Source organism: Suncus etruscus, chromosome 15 (assembly GCF_024139225.1).
Source record: "Suncus etruscus isolate mSunEtr1 chromosome 15, mSunEtr1.pri.cur, whole genome shotgun sequence".
NCBI classification, from domain to species: domain Eukaryota; kingdom Metazoa; phylum Chordata; class Mammalia; order Eulipotyphla; family Soricidae; genus Suncus; species Suncus etruscus.
In genome coordinates this window covers 3,232,255-3,248,457 of record NC_064862.1, presented here as the reverse complement: position 1 = coordinate 3,248,457, position 16,203 = coordinate 3,232,255, and the positions used below count along the sequence as shown (strand labels likewise).

General features: G+C 37.0%; 2 protein-coding genes and 1 non-coding gene across 3 annotated transcripts in view; 2 read left to right on the top strand and 1 right to left on the bottom strand.

Moving 5' to 3' along the window:
• The window catches only part of BCLAF1 (BCL2 associated transcription factor 1), a 1,193,665-nt gene that overhangs the window by 1,104,543 nt on the left and 72,919 nt on the right, over positions 1-16,203 (top strand). The gene's annotated exons all lie outside the window — the stretch shown is intronic.
• The window catches only part of AHI1 (Abelson helper integration site 1), a 253,355-nt gene that overhangs the window by 207,301 nt on the left and 29,851 nt on the right, over positions 1-16,203 (top strand).
• On the bottom strand, positions 12,716-12,847 carry LOC126031934 (small nucleolar RNA SNORA51). Its single transcript, XR_007503741.1, has one exon. It is a non-coding gene; the product is annotated as a small nucleolar RNA SNORA51 (small nucleolar RNA).

The window sequence follows — 16,203 nt, the reverse complement described above, 5'->3', positions numbered from 1 at the left end:
TCTGAGTCCCTTTGGAATTCACAAATAATTTTAGAGCCTTGTGGTCAGCGAAGGTAGTCTGCAAAATTTCTATTCTCTTGATATTAGGGAGGTATGTTTTATGTGCCAGCATGTAGTCTATCCTGGAGAATGTCCCATGTACATTGGAGAAGAATGTGCATCCAGGTTTCTGGGGATGGAGTGTCCTATATATATATATATATATATATATATATATATATATATATATATATATATATATATATATATATCCACTAGGCCTCTTTCTTCCATTTCTCTCCTCAGGTCTAGTATATTCTTTTTGGGTTTCAGTCTGGTTGACCTATCCACTGTTGACAAAGCCGTGTTGAGTTCCCCCACATTATTGTGTTGTTATTGATATTATTTTTCAGATTTGTCAACAGTTGTATTAAATATTTTGCCTGACCCTCATTAGCTGCATATATGTTTAGGAGAGTGATTTCTTCGTGCTCTACATACTCCTTAATTAATATAAAATGTCCATCTTTGTCCCTTACAAACTTCCTTGGTATAAAGTTTGCATTATCGAATATTAGTATGGCCACTCCAGCTTTTTTATGGGTGTTGTTTGCTTGGATAACTTTTCTCCAGCCTTTATTTTGAGTCTATGTTTGTTCTGACTATTCAGGTGTGTTTCTTGTAGGCAGAAGAAGGTTGGATTGAGTTTTTTGATCCATTTAGCCACTCTGTGTCTCTTAACTGGTGCATTTAGTCCTTTGACATTGAAAGAAAGAATTGTCCTGGGATTTAATGCCATCTTTCTATCGAAATTTGGTTTGTCTTTTGGTTACTCTTGTCTTAAATTAGGTCTTTCAGTTTTTCTCTTAAGACTGGTTTTGAGTCTGTACAGTTTCTGAGCTGTTTTTTCTCTGTGAAGACATGTATTCTGCCGTTAAAGCGGAAAGTAAGTTTTGCTTGGCACAGTATTCTAGGTGAAGGGTTCATTTCATTTAGTCTTGTCACAATATCCCACCACTGCTTTCTGGCCTTGAGTGTTTCTGGTGACAGGTCTGTTGTAAATCTCAAGGATTCTCCCTTGAATGAAATTTCCCTTTTTGATCTTGCTGTTTTCAGAATTATGTCTCTATCTGTGGGATTCGTCATTGTTTCTAGGATGTGTCTTGGGGTATTTTTTCTGGGGTCTCTTTTGGTTGGTACTCTTCGAGCATGCAGGATTTGATCACATATATTCTTTAGCTCTGGAAGTTTCTCTTTAATGATATTCTTGACCGTTGATTCTTCCTGGAAATTTTCTTCCTGGATCTCTGGGACTCCAATGATTCTTAAGTTGTTTCTGTTGAGCTTATCATAGACTTCTATTTTCATCTGTTCCCATTCTTTGACTAATTTTTCCATGTCTGTTCATTTGCTTTACGTTTTTTTTCCAATCTCTCCCACTGTATGGAATTGTTATTTATCTCATCTTCCACAGCACCAATTCTATTCTCAGCTTCTGTTACCCTGTCCCAGAGCTTATCCATTTTGTCATTCACTTTGTTTACTGAGTTTTTCAGGCCTGTTAGTTGACATGTTATTTCAGTTTGGAGTTTTTTGATTTCCGTCTTCATATTTTCTTGGTTCTTGTTAGTGTTCTGTTCAACTCAATCCTTGGTTTCTTTGAGTTCTTTGAGCATCTTCCATATTGCTTGTCTAAAGTCCTTATCTGAGAGGTTGATTGGTTGGTTGGTCATTATCTGGTCATCAGAATTGTCATCTTCATTCTCTATGTCTGATGCTGGCCTGCGTTGTTTCCCCATTGTCACACTTGTATTGTGGGTTTTTCTACGTGTTGTGGTTGTATTCATTGGCTAAATGATGTATGCAGCCACACTCCTCTGGCTCCACCCTTTCTGGGTGGGTCGACTTGCCTCCAAGGGAGGGGAGTCCTCCGTGGATGAAGCCTTTCACGGGATCAAATCTTAGGCCTGAGCACACAGCAGAGAAGACAGTCCGGAGAGAAATGCTGGGCTTCAGTGATCCAGCACAGTTCTTAGTGTGATTTTTTTCTTGTTGCGATGGTGTTCTTTCCTTAGTTTACTTTTCCAGAGTCTTCTGACTGTTAACCCCAATAGGCTTCTTACCTTCTTTGCTCCTATGGATTAGGTCTGGACCAGTGCTTATGAAACAAAGGGGGCTGTGATGAATTACCCCATACTCTGCAACCTAAAACTAAGTTGAGGAGTGTCATTTCCTTGATGTTGTCCTAAGTATTCTTAAAATTTACACAGAATAGTATAAGGAAAAAATGGTCCCCAATCCCCAACCTCAATGTAGTCTCATACTTAGACAATATGGATTTTCTTTGAAATTTTGGTTTTGAGAATTATATGAATTATTATTCTGAATTATATATTTATAGTTGTTTCAATAAACCATTGATAAGAAATTCCAGGATGTTTCTTCATGACTCTGAGAAAGCAAATTTAGATTTTAATCTTCCACTGATGGGTACTGTGCCAGACCAGTGTTCCACTTGCCCAGTACTTTCTTTGACCCTGGCTCTGAGAGTTGTTTGATACAGTAACATGGTTTTTGATATTCATAATGATATATTGAAAGGTTAACTTAAATATCAATGACATTTTGTAATAATCTATACAGATTAAAAATTTGAAAGATGTTACTGGGAGAATTTCCCACCAATGATTCCTACCCATAAATTGCCCTTTAGATAGTGGCAAAATTGATGATTATCATTTGCCCTGTCTTCTGACTTGGGCAAGCAGATGACTTTTTTATTTCTATTCTGTACTATTCAACTCTGCAAAACTTTTGTTTTCTCAAAAACTAGAAGTTTTCAACATTGGTCTGACTGGCAATGTGGGCTAGACTATTGCTTATTGGGAGGGAATATGTTTTGCCTTAAAAGCAGCAACTTTGGCCTCTTAACAGCTAAATGTCAGGAGCAGTGCCTCCTCCAGTTGTGACCACCAAAACTGTCTTTGAGGGGCCAATTTTATTTGATCCATAGAATTACATATGGTCCCCCAAGCACTGGTCCCTGAGCAAAATAAACCCTGAGCATTGTCATATATTAAACTCCTTGCCCCATTTTCCTTCCCCCACACTATAAACAAACAGGGAAAAAAGTTGTCTTCAAAACATTGCCAAATTCCCTATAGGAGTTAAAATCACCATATACTCTACCCTAAATTGAAATATATATATATTTATATATATATATTATAGTGTGTAATATACTATAGTATATATTTCCATTAAAATAGAGTATTATAATATTTTCTTTTAAAGTTCATCCTTTTGAGTAAAGATTCTCTTAACAAAATTTTTCTTTAATTCTTTCCATTATTTACAAGTATAAAAGTTGCTTAAAATAAATAAAACACAGTTTCACATAAACATATATCCAACTATATGAGTTTTAATACTAATGAATAACATAAGCTAATTAAATTTACTTATCGGTGGCCAAAGTGAGGCATTTACCTTGCACACAACCAACTTGGGACAGACCTGGGTTCGAACACCGGCATCCCATGTGGTCCCCTGAGCTTGCCAGGAGCAATTTCTGAGCACAGAGCCAGGAGTAATCCTTGAGCACCACCAGGTGTGGCCCAAAAACAAACCAAAAAATTTGTACATATCTGCTGGCTACTATTTTTTTGTTAGGTTGAGAATTTAAGTACTATGATAATCTTTGTAAAAATCATGGAAAATTAACTGTAATTTTCCTTCTAATGTTATTAAACTTTCACATTTATTTTTATGACCTTTAATTTGGCATAAAGAGGGAAAGAACATTTTTATTTAAAAGTTTAATTCATCTATCCAAAACATTCTTACAATCCTTAAACATAGTAGAACGTATTTGTACTTTTTCACTTTTGTACTGAATTTTTTGTGTACTTAATGACTCTTTCCTTAATTTTTAACTCTTAAACTCCTTATAACTGTAACTATGTTTAAGAAGCAACTTCTTACACAAAAGAGATTGAAAATTTAATAGACCTTCAAAAATTTATATCTCCATTGTAAAAAATAATGTTCTCTGTCCATGTTATGCCAACTCATAATTATTGAGCAGAAAATACTGTTAGTCCCTAGATTGCTTTAGAAATTCATGACTGGGCCAATTCATGAAACAGAGATTGGTTGTTTTACTGTGAAATCATTGCATGTATTACACAATAAAATTCAGTCTATTTCAAATTGAATATTTTTCCAGTTTTTTTTTTTTTTTAAGTTTTGAAGCCATATCCAGTGGTGCTCAGGGCATACTCCAAGATCAAAAATCACTCATGGTAATGCTTAGGGATATGAGCTGCTTAGCATCAAATACACAACCTGCAAAGCAAGTACCCTATCCACTATACTATCTCTCTGACCTAAACATTCCTTTCATGGGTCACATTTTTAAATCACTTTTATAATTACCCTAAATACAATGTGTTTCTTTTTAGCTGTAAACTGATATATACATCATAAAAATATATAACAATATAATAGTTTGTGCTTATATAGAGAGGATATAAATATTTTAAAGAAGCAAAGACCAAATTTAAAATTAATGTAAAATTAATTGATGTTGGGGCCGGCGAGGTGGCGCTAGAGGTAAGGTGTCTGCCTTGCAAGCACTAGCCAAGGAAGAACCGCGTTTCGATCCCCGATGTCCCATATGGTCCCCAAGCCAGGGGCAATTTCTGAGCGCATAGCCAGGAGTAACTCCTGAGCATCAAATGGGTGTGGCCCAAAAAACCAAAAAAGAAAAATAATAATTGATGTTTAAATTAAATATCTGTGTATTCATGTATATAAAAGGAAGATATAAGAAACATAAAATTTAGATTGAATTCCAAATAAATTCCCATTATTCAATAGAATCTCAAAAAAATAGAATCTCTTTCCCTGGATCTTCTTTTTTAACATTTATTATCTGCTAACCCAGTGCTGTATTTTATTTTTTATGTTGTCTTCAATACATTGGAGCATTAGAGCCTCTGTATCTGATTTTTTGTTTGTTTTGGACCACACCCACTGATGCTCAGGGGTTACTTACCACCCTGCGCCACCGTTCCAGCCCTGATTAATATTATTTTGGGGGGAGAGAGAGATCAAAGTTCTTGATGAATAATGTTTCTAAAAACTAATACTCAAAACTAGAGGAAAAGAAGGCAAGAACACAGAATAGGAAGCAGAAGGATCATGCAAATTGAATGTAAGCTATACTTCCTAAATCAGACTCAAGACTAAGAATTTTCTTACTGTCTTCAGACATACAATGAATTAATCTTTGACAATAAATGCAAAATGGAGCAAGGAAAACATCTTCAACAAGTGGTTTGGGTCATCTGGTCAGCCACATGCAAAAAAACAAAGTCAGACCTCCATCTAACACAGGAGTGGCGAACAAGTTCGGCACAAAGAGCCAAAATTTTAAACTGTGAGAGTCAGAGAGCCACACCACGCAGTGACCTGCCAAAACAAACACTCACATGTAATTTTAACAATAACATATTAAACACATATTGCATTTTGCCATTTTGAGTAAGGGTCAAAATCCTGCAGTGACAGTGAGGGTGTGCTGCGTCCTCCACACTAAAAACTAACAGTCAAATGTGACCCAACATGTGCCACACGGGTCCCCCCGCTCGCTGGCCCGTGCAGTTGTTTCCAAGGGATGGGAGATGGGATGACGCAGCCTGGATATCTCTCTTCAGAAGCAGCAGAACAAAATCCAAACTTGGCAAAGAGCCACAGTATACAAAATAATGATGAGAGGCAATGAGCCACATTCATTTGGCCGGGAGCCGCATGCAGCTCAAGAACCGCGTGTTCACCACCCCTGATCTAACACCATGCACAAAGGTCAAATCCAAATGGATTAAAGATCTGGATATCAGATCCGAAACCATAAGGTACATAGAAGAATATGTAGGTAAAACACTCTATGACACTGAAACTAAAGGCATCTTCAAGGAGGAAACAGCACTCCCCAACAAGTGGAAGCAGATATAAACAAATGAGACTATATTAAGATGAGAAGCTTCTGCACCTCAAAGGAAATAGTGACTAGGATACAAAGGCCACCCACAGAATACCCAATATCCATCAGATAAGGGGATAATATCTAAGATAGACAAGTTACTGACAATTTATTAAGAAAATATATCTAACCCCATTAAAAAATAGGGAGAAGATATGAATAGGCACTTCCTCAAAGAAGAAATACAAATGGCCAAAAGAAACATGAACAAATGCTCCACATCACTAATCATAAGGGAGATGAAAAGCAAAACAACAACGAGGTTCCATCTCATGCCAAGAGACTGTAACACATCACAAAGAACAAGAACAATCAGTGCTGGCAGGGATAGGGGAGAAAGGAACTCTCATTCACAGCTGATGGGAATGCCGTCTAGTCAGCCTTTATGGAGATTCCTCAAAAAACTATATGATCCAGCTATTCCTCTCCTAGGGAGATAACCTAAGAACACAAAAACACAGCACAAAAATGCCTTCTGCACACCTGTATTCATTGCACAGCTATTTAGAATAGCCAGAATCTGGAAACAGCCCAGATGCCCAACAACAGATGAGGAGCTAAAGAAACTACATATATACATGGAATAGTATTTAGGCATCAGGAAAAATGAAGTCATGGAATTTTCCTATTCATTAATGGACATGGAAACGATTATGCTGAGTGAAATATGTCAGAGAGAGAGACACAGAATAGCCTTGCTGATCTATGGGATTTAAGAAAAATAAAGACATTATTATAATAACGTCCAGAGATAATAGAGATGATGGCTGGAAGGACCAGCCACAATATAAAGCTTACTACAAAGAGTGGTGAGTGCAGTTAGAGAAATAACTATGCAATAACAACTATCCTGACAATGGCAGTGTGTGGTTGAAGTAGTAAGCCTGTTTTAAATATAGGCAGGGTTCAGGGAAGAGGGAAATGGGGGCATTGGTGGTAGGAAGGTTGCTCTAGTGAAGGGGGGGTGTTCTTTTTTTTATAACTTAAACCCAAATACAAACATGTTTGTAATCATGGTGCTTAAATGAAGATATTATTTAATAAAAGAATTATTCTTACAATCTTCTACCCCTGTAAACTTTTTTTTCCCTGTAAACTTTTGATCTGTTCCATATTAATAGTTCTCAAACTGCTAGACCTAAGATTCATTATGGGTACTTATGTAAAAATAATCGTGCCCAGGCCGGAGAGATAGCACAGCGACGTTTGCCTTGCAAGCAGCCAATCCAGGACCTAAGGTGGTTGGTTTGAATCCTGGTGTCCCATATGGTCCCCCACCCCACCCCACCCCGTGCCTGCCAGGATCTATTTCTGAGCAGATAGCCAGGAGTTACCCCTGAGCACCACTGGGTGAGGCCCCCCCCCCAAAAAAATTAAATAATTGTGCCCACATTCTACCCCAAATGTACTAATCTTTAGGAAATAAACAATTTTAGTTTAGATATAATCTATAATTTGGGGAAATTTTTATTTTACACATGAAACATTCGTCAATATGTTGTAAAATACATATATTTTATAAGCTTATTTAATGTGATGCTACTCAGCTATAATTCTGTAGTAGTTATTTTTTAAATAACTTTTATTGAGACCAATGTGAATTACAATGTCTTTCACAGGCATTTAGTGACAGTGAATTAGAGCCGTTCCCCCCACCAATGTTGACCTCCCTCCGTCCCTGTTCACAGCATGCATCCTATACCTCCCCACTTAGCCCACTGGACTGTTAGTATAAAGGTCCCTTTTATGTATAGCTTGTTGTAGTTTGGTCATTGACTTTGGATTGGATATTTAGTCTGATCATATGTTATTTCCACTCAATGTTCATCAGACCACTTTGTCCCTGGTGCCATCTACTTTTTTCCCCTCTATTTGTAGGAAGACATAGAATTATGAGACAGAACAAGATGATTCATTTCTATGGTTCTGTTAAAAAAAATAAAGTGGGTGAGGGCCCCTGTCTAGAAGCTATAAGTATAAATTTTAAAGAAGACAAAAAGAAAGAAAAAAGGAAAAAGAAGGGGTAGAAGCTAATGTGGCAAGTTTTTTGTATTGTATTTGTTTTATTTTATTTTGTTTTGCATAGACACAGTAAATATTGGGAAAATTAGAAAGGAAATTCCCTTGGCCTAAGAGATACAGAATGTCTTCACTCTTAAAGCACATTAGACCAACTACAGGCTCCAGACACGTTCATTGTCAAACCCCAAGGGCTTTCTTTATGGTGCTCAGTCTTGGTTGTCAAAATCAGTCTTCTTAGAGATCTTGTTTTTTGCACAGGTCCTAGGACAAAATCTAGGATAGAGTCTTTCTTTATGGTCCCAGTAGTTTTGCTCAGTGGCGGTTGTTGTAGTCAATCTTCTGTAATTAGTGATCTTGAGTTTTGCACAGATCAAAGGATGAAATATATTCTGACTTCATGTCACCTTTTGGTGATAAGGTAGGGTAACCTGCCCTTAGATCAAGTTGTGGCTGTTTTCTTATCATCAGGTGTCATATGAACCTACTCTGTTGGTGCATTTGGGGGTAAAAATGACAAGCTATACAATCTCTGTGCCCTGGTTTTCACCTGACCTTTTATCCCAAGCAAGACTTTAATACTAGAATTTCTTTCTAAGCAGAATTAAAACAAGTGAAATAAAAAGGGGGGAGGGGGTCTGGGAGGTGGAGAAGCTACTTCTACATTTGGAAATAAAACCAGTAAGAGTTATCACTATTAAGGAAATAAACTAATAAAGAAAATATAGATATTCCCATTTTGTGGGGAATAAGATCTAGGACACTTTTTTTTTTTTGGTTTTTCGGGCCACACCCGTTTGATGCTCAGTGGTTACTCCTGGCTAAGCGCTCAGAAATTATCCCTGGCTTGGGGGAACCATATGGGACACCAGGGGATCGAACCGCGGTCCTTCCTTGGCTAGCACTCGCAAGGCAGACACCTTACCTCTAGCACCACCTCACCAGCCCCTAGGACACATTTTTATCCCACACCATGGTCTTAATGAGTCTGAGAAATTGTTTGCAGCAGTAAGGGATCAGGTGGCGTCCACAAACTGGGTGTCCCTTGGAGCAGAATCTGGCAGCAAGCAACAGTCCACATTGAGGGGGGATGGATGTAAAGGGCCACATAGAATGAGTCACCAGAAGTGGTGACTTCAGCTTCTTGCCCAGGGCAAGAGATGTGGGGCTGATAGGATGTCCTTTCACTTTGGGAGTCAGGTGACAGCTTACCCACAGTGTCTGTGGGAGGGAGGGAGGGAGGGTTGGTCTTGGTTCCCAAGGAGTTATGGGTAAAGAGGGTTAAATAGGGAGAGATAATGGATCAGGATTGAGGGAGAGGATAGAAGGAGTTTTGAATGGTGTGGAGGAGGGATAATATATAACAGGGGCTATATACACTATAGGCATGGACTGTTTACATTTCAGATTAGGCAAACATAGAGGAGTCCACTGCATGCACACTCACGCCCACTTATAGACATTATAGACCCATTCATAGGTTGTAGTTGGAGGCCTGACCTTTATAGGATGGGTCAGAGTGTTTGAAAAATAAATAAATTTTAAAAATATATTAATCTAAAAAATAGAATTAAAAACTAAAACAAAATTGGGCAGCTACTTCAGAGTGGAAAGGTTTTCCAATTTCTAGGCAATTCATCAGTGGTAGGGGTGAACTTTACAAAATGAAGCTTTCGCAGTTAGGTTGTAATGTACATGGAGCATTTTAGGGTAAACATAATTTTCATGTCTACAGTACTAAGCAATATGGTAGTGAGCACTATCAGAGGAGTCTACTCTATGTAGTATCAACCATTGTGTCTTGTTCATCGAGGTTCCTTGAAGGGAAACTGACAGCATGGGCATTATGATATAATAGTAACAGAGCTTGAATCAAAAAAGAAGAAAAAAGGAGAAAAAAACAAGAGAAAGGTTAATATCAATTTGCAAAAACATACTCAATGAGTGGGACCTGTAACAAAAATCTATGGTGTGCAGTGGCCTATTTCAGGGGTCTCTATGATCATGAGCTTGTGATCATAGTAGAAGACATAATGAAAGGAAATGGGTAAATTGGAGTATTTTGTTAAGACATTGTCATAATGAGCATGATATATGGAATCTAATATGATAGAGCACTGAATTGTGAAATTAAGGTGTCCAACTTATATCCCCAAGAAACTCGGCCTTTCTGTCCTGAGCTGCCTTGGGGCTTTTGTGATGGCAGCTGAGAGGTCCTGAAGCCAGGAGATTTACTTTTATTCAGAAAGCCTCCTTTATATACACTATTATAGCTAGAGAATCATGTTCCAGATCATTGAAAGTATAGACTCCTTAGTTCTTGACCTCTGAATATCCACTTCTAGTTGACCTGACTCTCTAGCAGTCTATAAACTTTTACACATAACTACGTGAAATCACTGTGAATCACCTTTCTAATTATCATCATAGACCTCACCCTTCACACTGAAATTTCCCCAATAGAATTGCTTTAAAAGGACACTTTTGTAAAGTTTATTCCCATTAGATGATTATGATTTGAGAGAGTTCCTAAAACTGTAATAGTTCTATCAAAAGAGAGGGGAGAACGTGGCAGCTCAGGATAGTAAAATTGTAGTAGACTACTGCACAGAACCATACTGAAAAGCAATATTGCATTATTTACAGAAGCTATATTCGAGAAGTCAACTGTGAATGGCAAACTAATAGATAATCATATGTCCAGAGAGGAGAAAGGTATGATTCTTATGAGTCTCTACTCAGAAACATTTTCATAAGCCACAAATTCACAACCTTATTTTGTATGTTTCTTTTAGATTGTTAATGCACTAAAATTGGACCCAACCAAAGAGCACTGTAATTTGTTCCAGAAGAAACATAACTGCACATATTTTGTGTATCTTAAGTAAAACTCACCAACTTTCTAGGGCTTAGTCATACTAGCAAGCATGTCTTTGTCTTTCAGAACCATCTTAAACAGCAACATTAGCAGCGGAAAGCACAAAAATGCTTCATAAGCAGAGCACAGATGCATATTTGCTTACTATAAGAGATGAAGCAGTAAGAGTTTCAGAACATGCAGAGAAGTATTAAGAGTTTCTATTGTTTGACCTCAGTGGGAACATGTGAATCGACCAACTCAAATTTTTACCACACAGTAACATGTACAAGGTTCAAATGTCTTTTAAAGTCTACAAGTATTTATGTGAGGGTTACAATAGTTTTTAGTCAATAGACAGAAAAGAATACACAGTGAGGCTAAAATTTTATTTTATTTAAAATACATGATTGTTTTATAAGATCTTTACAGCTTTTTAGTAAAGATGGTCAGACAAAGAACACTAAGTCAGAAGCAAAATTGTAGCCTGCCATTTCTCTTTTCATGACTCTGCATGTGTTTCTATTTTCTTCAATTTATTTTTCTTCTCCGTGTTTAAAAATTAAAGGCTTAGACATTCTTTAAATGCATTCTTTAGAGGCAAGCATTGTGTTTCCTTTGAAATTGAGTTCCCAGTATCTAGTATCATGCAGGCATGCCATAGATGTTGAATGAAGGAAAGATCCAATAAGCAAATAGAGCAGTGGTACAGAGATATTGATTAATAATCTTCCAAATAGTACCTCATCCTATTGTCAAAGGCAATAGCTGTGAAGGTGTTGCTAAAAGGGGAGATTCAGGGGTCCAGAGAGTGGCAATTTCCAAAGTTGTCTGATTTCCATCAGACCGCCAGCTTTCTTCTCTGAATGAACTCACATCACTTGGGAAAATTTCAGTTCCCAAAGATAAAAGTGCATAATCCAGAGAGATTTGGGGCTTTCAATAATTAAGAACAATCTAAAGTTGATTTAAATTATTTTTATAATAAATAACAAAAAAGGGAGTGGAGCAATAACACAGCAGGTAGGGCATTTTCCTTCCATACAGCCAACCTGGGTTTGATCCCGGCATTCCATAGGGACCCCCAAACCTCCCAGGAGCAAAAATAACAAAAGAAATGTGTGTCTCTTGTCTTTTATTTTATTTTTTTTACCTTTTTGTTTGTCTGCCATCAGATTTTGGTCTCCCCAAATCAGGTTACTTAGATCATCAGGAAGTGAATGTATGGATGTAGTGATCATTTAGCAGTTTGGAGTATGTAACTTATTTTGTTCTGTCTTAATTTGATTTGGTTGGTTTGGTTTGGGGGCCACACCTAAGTATTGCTCAAGGACTCCTCATGATTCTGAATCAGGGGTCACTCCTAATGGTGCTTAAGGAACTATGAAACGCTGAAATCAATTGAGTTGGCTACATGCATGGCAAATATCTTAATACCCTTTCTCTCTCTTGCTTACTCGCTCTCTCTCTGCCCTCACACTATGGAGTATTTCTTTGTATGTTCTGTAAACTGTTGGATTATGTTTTCTTCCTGAAATCAAGTGATTCATCCCTTATCCCTGTCCCTTTATCAGCAGTCAGTTCATTTTTTTTTCAATTTTATTTATGAGTGTTTTTAACTTTATTGTTTGGGCTTTTGTACATGCAGTTACTAATGTCTCAAATGTGTCTTCCTGCCACCTGGCTTCCCTAAAGGACTAATCCATCGAGTTCTCACCACATGGCCTCAAAGTTTCCCCCTTATTGTACTCTGTCACATGCTTAGTTTTGTGTCATAATTCATTAAAGTTATTTTTATTTATTTCTTTTTCTTTTTTTGTCCCCCAATTCACAATACAGACCAGGCAAAGGGCCTGTGTTGAGGTGCATATGGGGTGCATTTACTGTACCTCCTCTTTCTATACAGTCAGTGTAAAGAACACAGCCTGTGGTAAGAATTGGAGGCCTTATCTTTCTTTTTTATTTTTAATATATGTATTAAAAATATATACTATATATGTGTATATAAATCCTTCACCAGTGCAACATTCCCATGACCAATATCCCAAGTGTCCTTCCTCCCCACCCCACACCGGCCTGTACTCTAGACAGGCTTTCTACTTCCCTCATTCAGTCAGATTTTTTTATGATAGTTCTCAGTGTAATTATTTCTGTGACTGCACTAAACGATCCCTGTGGTGAGCTTCATGTCGGGAGCTGGACCCTCCAGTCCTCCTCTATTTTGTCTCTGAGAATCATTACACAAATGTTTTTCATTTTTCTCAAAACCCATAGATGAGAGAGACCATTCTGTGTTTATCTCTCTCCCTCTGACTTATTTCACTCAGCATAATAGATTCCATATACATCCATGTATAGGAAAATTTTATGACTTCGTCTCTTCTGATGGCTGCATAATATTCCATTGTGTATATGTATCATATTTTCTTTTACCATTCATCTATTGAGGGGCATCTAGGCTGTTTCCAGAGTCTGGCTATTGTAAATAATGCTGCTATGAATATAGGTGTGAGAAAGGGATTGTGTGTGTGTGTGTGTGTGTGTGTGTGTGTGTGTGTGTGTGTTTCCTAGGATATAGCCCTAGGAGTGGTATAGCTGGATCGTATGGGAGCTCAACTTCCAGCATTTAGAGAAATCTCCATATCGCTTTCCACAAAGGTTGGACCAGATGGCATTCCCACCAGCAGTGAATAAGAGTTCCTTTGTCTCCACATCCCCGCCAGCACTGCTTGTTCTCATTTTTCCTGAAGTGTGCCATTCTCTGTGGCGTGAGATGGTACCTAATAGTTGTTTTGATTTGCATCTCCCTGATGATTAGTGATGTGGAGCATTTTTTCATGTGCCTTTTAGCCATTTGTATTTTTTTTTGTCAAAGTGTCTGTTAATTTCTCTCCCCATTTTTGATGGGGTTAGATGTTTTTTCTTGTATTTTTATTTATTAACAAGACTTGTAAGTTCTGTTCTTAATTCATCATAAAAGCATTTAGCTATCCTACCACAGTGCTTGGAAAAAAACTAACACACTTAATTGTGTATTTAGTTGAGCAAATAATGAAAATTCCAAAGAGGGTAGAGAGATGAAGATGGAAATTACTAAGATACAGTAGAATATAGAAGACAAAGTTGTCCAAAACATTAATGGACCCCAAAACCAAGATAGTCACTTCTCTCTTTGAGATAGGAAAGTAACAAGAGAAAAGGGATGAACTTAAAGAGATAATAGGGGCCAAATTTGAGAAAATTCATGTTGGGTACCTCTTTGCAAGAAATCATGAAGACAGAGCCAACTTGTAGTAAGAGTCTAGGATCTTGAAGAAACAGTAATGTTATTTTAATACAAGGCATGTAAAGAATGTGTGAGAAGTGAATCAGGAAAAACTAAAAAGTGAATGAAACAAGACTGCCAGACTCAAGAAGACAGGGGATCACAACTATGTCATCAACAACACTACTGTGTGACCTTCTATAATAGTGATAAAATCCTAGAGTAATAGTGCCCAAACTCCAACTCCACCACTACCAAAGAACATAGTCTGTACTCCATAATTTTGAGACAATACCACTTTTCTCTACATTTTTTGTTAATTTTCTAACTATACTTTTATTTCCCTATTTCTCTCATACTCATACAAGCCTTCACAAAGATTAATGCAGTCTTTATTGTGTTTATATTCACCAAAAATTTTCTATGCTATATCCCTTATACTCCCATAGCTTTTGTTTAAAATACTATTTTAATATTTCATATTATCTAAGCTACATGTATACCCAGGCTCCTATTTTAAATTACATAACTGTATTTCTGACCACCTATTAGAACTTTCTTTGTATAGATTAATTTAGAAGCTTTAATATTATTTGCCCAAATCTATTTTTGAAACCTATTTTTCTTGTGTTCTCTGATCTTTTTATTTTTAAGGAGTTCTCTCAAAAAATAGCAAGCAAGTATTCAAACAATTTCTTTTTTTGAAACCATTATGATTTGCAAAGTCCTTCACAGTAGAGTTTCAGACTAGTCCCACGTACAGTGTTAACCTCCTGCCATCATATTTCTAGACTGTAGCCCATATCATCTTCCTTTGTCCCCAGCCTGACAGTAAAACAGGCCTATTTTCAGTTTAGATGGTTAGAGTTTGGTTTTCTTGATTCCATTGTTGTTGACTTTGGCTTGGTTATTTAGTTATGTCTTTTTTTAAAATCTCCACCAATGTACTTGAGACCACTTGACCCCTGCCTCCCCTCCTTTCATATTTGCATTTCTCCTACTTTCAGTTTCTTTCCTTCTCCTTGCTATGTTCTGGGGCCAAGGTTGCTCGAGACATTTAGACCACTGCATTTCTTCATGGAGTTATTCTAAATACCACAGTAAGTGATATCATTCTGTATTTATCTTTCTTCTGGCCTATTTCATTTAACATAATATCTCCCAGTTCCATCCATTCCCAGTTCCATCCATGTTGCAGAAATTTTCATGATTTCATGATTCCTTATAGCTAAGTATACATTGTATACATGTACCACATCTTCATGATCCATTCGTCTGTTGTCGGACAACTAGGTTGATTCCAAGACTTAGCTATTGCACTGAGTGCATCAATGAATAGTTAATATGTTCTTTTGGATGAATTTTTTCTCATAGATACCCAAAAGAGGAATTTCTGGGTCATATGGCAGCTTAATTTTGAGTTTACTGAGAACCTTCATGCTATTTTCCATAGGAGTTGAACCAGGCAGCATTCCCACCAATAGTGGATTAGAGTATTTTTCTCACCACATCCCCACCAACAGATATTTTTCCCAGCATTTTTGATATGTGTTATCCTCAGTGATATAAGATGATATCTCATTGTTGTCTTGATTTGGACTTCCTAATGATAAGTGATGATGAACATTTTTTTCATGTGCCTATTGGCCATGTTGGTCTTCCTCAGAGAAGTGTCTATTCATTTACTCTCCCAATTTTTGATGGGGTTTTTAGGTTTTGTGGAGTTAATCTTCGTGAGTACTTTGTATTTCCTAGATATCAAACCTTTTTCTGATATGTAATAATATATTTTTACAGAATAATATATTAAGTGTTTCTGATGTAGTTGGACAAAGAACTAAAGAGAGCAAAGAAAAATGTTCCCTGATTTATATTTAAGGAGACAAGAAAGCTTTCCAAATGAATGCATTTCTAAATAAATTTAAGCAGGAGGAAGGACCTTCTAGAAGAATGTAATACATAGTAAATAAAGCATGATATCCATGAGTCACTAAATCATAGCTGTAATTTATGATACAAAATTTAAAACAAAAAATG